At 34.4% G+C, this 6,043-nt stretch overlaps 1 pseudogene; it reads left to right on the top strand.

Moving 5' to 3' along the window:
* Positions 1 to 364: 364 nt before the first annotated feature.
* Positions 365 to 3,749, top strand: LOC145677415 (ubiquitin-like modifier-activating enzyme 1 pseudogene; annotated as a pseudogene).
* Positions 3,750 to 6,043: the final 2,294 nt, after the last annotated feature.

The raw sequence follows: 6,043 nt of genomic DNA on the forward strand, positions 1-6,043 counted from the left end.
CCATGTCTTCGTTGAACGATAATGTAGAATTTAACTCCCTCTCATTGAATTAGCCCAAATGTACTTTTACGTTCTTTAGATGATCATTAAGAAAAGAAACAGATAAGCCCAAAATACTTCATAGTGTACTTGCATTACATTTTATTTACATCAAATATACTATTTCGATATCTATTGTTTAATTACATTTAATATAAATTTCATTTTTCACATTTAGAATATATTTTGATTTCTACTCCATACATTTGCTACAAAATGGTTTCTTTTAGCATTTTCATACCATATAAACGCCAGACTTGCTTTATTAAGGAAATTTATGTGACTTGAGATTGTGAATTTTCTCTCAAAATTTTATACACTGTGAGAAACTTGTAGTGAAGAACATCGTAAACATTAGAAAGTGCATAATGTTTGGGCTTTGATCAGTGAATATCTGTATTGAATTGTTAAAATTACATATACGATTAAAAAATCTGTTTTAATTTAGGAATCTGAATATATACAATTCGTACTAACATGAATGGAGACACTAAACAAGAAATCGATGAAGGACTCTATTCAAGACAATTATATGTATTGGGTCATGATGCTATGCGTCGTATGGCAGTTTCGAGTGTCCTTATTTCAGGAATGGGAGGACTTGGTGTTGAAATAGCAAAAAATATTATTTTAGGAGGAGTAAAATCAGTTACGGTTCATGATGAAGTACTTTGCCAGTTCTCCGATTTAGCTACACAATTTTATTTGACGGAAAATGACATTGGAAAGAACAGAGCTGAAGCCTGTTGCAAAAAATTAGCAGAATTAAATTCCTATGTAAAAATAGAAGCTTACACGGGTAATCTGACATTAGAGGTACTCAAACAACATCAAGTAATTGTACTTACAAATAGTATATTGAGTGATCAACTAAATATAAACAAATTAGTACGAAATGAAAAGATTGCTTTTATAATTGCTGACACGAAAGGCTTATTTGGTCAAGTATTTTGTGATTTTGGAGATCAGTTCACAATTCAAGATACAACTGGTGAAAACGCAGTAAGTGCCATGATTGCTAACATTTCTAAAGATCGTGACGCTGTCGTTACATGTTTGGACGAAGAAAGACATGGTCTTCAAGATGGTGATTATGTTACCTTTGACGAAATCGAAGGTATGGTTGAATTAAATAAATGTAAACCAAGGAAGATCAAAGTATTAGGGCCTTATACATTCAGTATTGGAGACACAAGTAAATATTCTGATTATATCAAAGGGGGCATCGTAACTCAAATCAAAATGCCTAAAACAATACGTTTCTCATCACTGTCTAACTCCTTGACCGGACCTCAATTCTTAATTACTGACTACTCAAAACCTGAACGATCTACTCAATTACATTTGGCTTTCCAAACACTTCATGATTACATTGAGATGAATGGAAGATTGCCTGAGCCATGGCACCAGAAAGACGCAGATGAATTTATCTCATTAGCTGAAAGAATAAATTGCACGGGAGAATTCAAGATAGAACGTGACTTGTTCGATATATTTGCCAAAACTTCAAAAGGTAATATATGCCCAGTGAATGGAGTAATTGGCGGAATAGTTGCGCAAGAAGTTATGAAAGCAATCACTGGAAAATTTTATCCCATTTTCCAGTGGTTATACTTCGATGCAGTTGAATGTCTGCCTGAAGAATTATCAGGAATAACAGAAGATATTTGTAAATCCTCTGAATGCCGTTATGACTCTCAAATTGCAGTATTTGGTTCAAACTTTCAGCAAAAGTTGGCGTCGTTGAAGTATTTCATAGTGGGCGCTGGAGCAATAGGTTGCGAACTACTGAAAAACTTAGCTTTAATGGGGATTGGTTCAGGAGATGGTTACGTTTTAATAACTGATATGGATCTTATAGAAAGATCAAATTTAAACAGACAATTCCTTTTTAGATCGTGGGATGTAGGCCAACCCAAATCAAATACTGCTGTAAGCGCTGTTCGAAAAATTAATCCAAAAATGAATGTTTTCTCGCACACGAACAGGGTTTCGTCAGAAAGTGAAAAATGTTACGATGAAGAATTCTTTGAAGATATTGATGGTATTTTAACTGCCTTGGACAATGTTGAAGGACGATTGTATGTGGATCGCAAATGTGTATATAATTTAAAACCTTTATTAGATGCTGGAACTTTGGGAACGAAAGGTCATACTCAGGTTGTTATTCCTTATTTGACAGAGTCATATGGATCCTCGCATGACCCACAAGAAAAAGGCATTCCAATATGCACCATAAAGAATTTTCCCAATTCAATTGAACATACACTGCCATGGGCTCGTGAAATATTTGAAGACGAGTTCAAAGTAGCTCCGGAATATGCTGCACGATATGTAACAGAGCCAACATTCCTAGAAAAGTTAGTTGCTGCCCCTGGAGCTCAACCCGTGCAAGTTCTGATACAAATAAAAAAAGCATTGATAGACGAAAGACCTGAAACATTTAAAGATTGCATTGGATGGGCACGTAGTCATTGGGAAGAAAACTTTCGTAACCAAATCCTACAACTTCTGTTTACTTTTCCAAAGGATCACTTGACAACCACTGGACAACCGTTTTGGTCTGGTCCAAAAAGGTGTCCACGTCCATTGGAATTTTCTGCAGATAATCCTCTCCATTTGGATTACATAATAGCTGCTTCTAGATTAAAGGCTGAGGTGTACAACATTCCTCCAATTACAGATCGTAAAGAAGTTGCTGACTTGGTAAGAAATGTCTGTGTCCCTCAATTTGTACCTAAATCAGGAATTAAAATAGCAGTTTCAGATGCAGATGGAAACAATGAAACGTCACAAGAGGATGTAACATTTGAAGAACTTAAGAAACAGCTTCCTCCACCAAGTTGCTTTCAAGGTTTATCTGTTAAACCTCTTGAATTTGAAAAGGATGATGAGTCCAATTTCCATATGGATTTCATTGTTGCTGCTTCCAATCTTCGTGCAGAAAACTACAATATTACGCCGGCGGATAAACACACAAGCAAACGGATTGCAGGAAAAATTATTCCAGCAATTGCAACAACTACTTCAGTTGTAGCTGGATTACTATGTTTAGAGCTGTATAAAGTTGCTCAAGGATTTAAAAATATTGCACGATTTAAAAATGGATTTGTTAATTTAGCTTTACCCTTTTTCGCATTTTCAGAGCCTATTCCACCTCAGCGTTTAAAATACCATGATGTTGAATGGACATTGTGGGACAGGTTTGAAGTGCAAGGAGAAATGACTCTTCGGGAAATTCTCGAATATTTCAAGAAAGTACATAATTTAGAAATTACAATGATGAATTACGAAGTAGGTATGATATACTCGTCCTACATGTCGCAATTAAAAGTTCAAGAAAGATTGGATAAACCCATATCTAAACTCATTGAGACAGTACTCAAGATAAAAATAGAAGTGCACATGAAATCACTGATTTTGGAAATTCTTTGCAATGACAGAGATGGTAATGATGTAGACGTCCCTTACATTCATTATCTACTTCCTTGTGATACTACAGAATCGACAGAAGTATCTTAACTTGGTATTACACTGTTTCAAATTAAAAAAAAAAGAAAAAGAAAATTACACACAATTTGATTATTTGGCTATTTAATTTCAGGTACAAATAGTATTTTCATGCAAGAATTTTCTGTTCTGTTCTAATTTATGGTTGTACTTAGTTGCCATAACTAATTACTGATCGAAATAAAACTTGGTTTATTTTACACCAACCTAAAATTTCATTTATCAACTTTCTGGCATGTTGAATTCGTTTAACGTGAAAAACATTTGAGTGGTAAGATGAATGAACGATGCTTCTTGTAAGGAAAATTAGGTTATATCAAGTTAAGTTTTTTCCTTTCTTACGTAATGGCCTTCTGGCTAGAATCCATTGTAGTTTGAGAATGCAAAGACCAATATGCAAAACTAACTCTAACAGTATAGGGTGTGCTCCAGCACAATACCTCGTCCCTAAGACCGTGGAGTATACTTAGCGCCCGTAGATTTAGCGCCCTATTCTTGCTGCACAATTGTCATGCCACTTTTAAAACCCCTTAGGCAAGTTGAAAGAAATGTGTTCTTTTCTTCCTCTTCTGTTCACCAAGGTCAGCTCTAACAGTAAGTACGCCAGAAATTTTTACTTGGGGGGGGTGTTCAAAATAAATGGGGGGTGCTCTCAGAATAGTGATATACATTTTTTAAACAAACTCAAAGAAAACAGTATATTTTGTTACGCAACTATTGCAATACTACTACTACTACTACTACTACGACTAGTACTATTAATAATAATAATAATAATAATAATAATATCAGCTCATCGTAGTGGTAGGTTCAATAAAGGAAGTTTACACATTTGGGCATTTATTATTGCTATTAAACTAAGTAATACAGTGAAACTTCTCAAAACGGACATCAGTGGAACCGATTAATTGTCCGTAAATGACAGGTGTCCCTAAAAGGGAGGGTTCTCTCTCATAACACCACACCACACATATTTATGGCATGGAAGAATAAGAAAGTTTGTCCTCTTATGAAGGTGCCCATTATTCAGAGGTGCCCGTTAAGTGTGGTTTCACTGTGTTAGGAATTAACCACCACTATTACCCAGTAATTACATGTGAATTGATTACATACGAATTATTGTAATTATTTTCCAAAATTCTGCCATTATTTCAATTTATTCACCCCCAGCAAGTTTTAGTAGGTGATATTTTTTCCAAAATATTAATTCCCTCGCCCTATGCTGAAATCACATTCGTTTAGTAATTAATACTATACGTAGTTGCAATTTCATTATTTTAATATTCTAACCCTGTTGTTAACGTTAATTTTTGTAATATTATTTGATCTCTTAATCTCCGTTCCTGCCCCTTCCTGGCTACGTTATTGGCTCTGAATATCTTTCATAAGAAAATTATTCATTGATTTAATTGTTTTCCAGAAATCCAGTTTTCCAATTTACAAATATTTTGTATCTTTCTGTTTTGTCTTTTTAATATAACCTAATTTTAATAATCCCAGGGCTCATAGTGGTCTGGTCTCTTGTAAATAGTTGAAAAGTGACCAAAAAACACGAAACATTTACCAAAAAGTGGCCAAAATCTCATCGTGCCCCTTTTTTCCTTAGTCAATTTCTCCATCACTTCTCTCTTTGTTTGTTGTTTTGTTTCTTCTTTTTGAGCTTCCTCCTTTCTTAGGTTTTTTAAGTATGCTTTGTAGTTATGGTAAGCAAACTTGGCAGATGTAAAAAGCTTCTGAGTAAGTGGAACCAGTTCTGGCCTATTTCCGAATGTCTTCATCCCAGACATTATATTTAACTTAACATTGAGAGTTCTCAAAAACATGAAATATTCAAATTCATCACCTACTCTAAAGAAGAACACACAAGAAGCATAACACAAGACGAACATGATGAACCACAGAATCACACACACACACACACACACACACACACACACACACACACACACACACACACACATTACGAGAGCGTTAACTATTACGAGAGAAAACTAAAAGATTATTATGATAGGAAGAAAAATAGACACAGAAGAGTTCTCAACCCCCTTGAGCGTTTAAGCATCCACCAACCATCCACTGTGCTTTAGAAAGAATAAAAGATGAAGTGAGAATAAAGCTGACTGTTTTACATGTGGCAGCAAGTACTGAAGCTTTCGGAAGAGTAATGAATAACAAGTTTCCACCTTTTTCCATTTATTTTCATATTTTTCTTAGAAAACTGACAATGCAAAACATAAATCACACGAAAAAGTCACTTTACCTCCCAAAAATGTAACTTTTAGTGTCAAATTTTAAAAAAAAAACTTTTAGTGACCAACTTGAAAAAAATAATTTTTAATTAAAAAAATGACTCGCCATGAGACCTGTTTCGCTCAATGAATTTATGTGAATAAAAATATACTTTACAAAAACTTAAGCTAGCGACAAATGCGTTCCTGCTTAACACTAAATTCAGTCTAATATATATATAATTCTTACTTCGATCGATCTCTTC

Source organism: Thermobia domestica, unplaced genomic scaffold (genome assembly GCF_964235325.1).
Source record: "Thermobia domestica unplaced genomic scaffold, izTheDome1.hap1.1 HAP1_SCAFFOLD_853, whole genome shotgun sequence".
NCBI classification, from domain to species: domain Eukaryota; kingdom Metazoa; phylum Arthropoda; class Insecta; order Zygentoma; family Lepismatidae; genus Thermobia; species Thermobia domestica.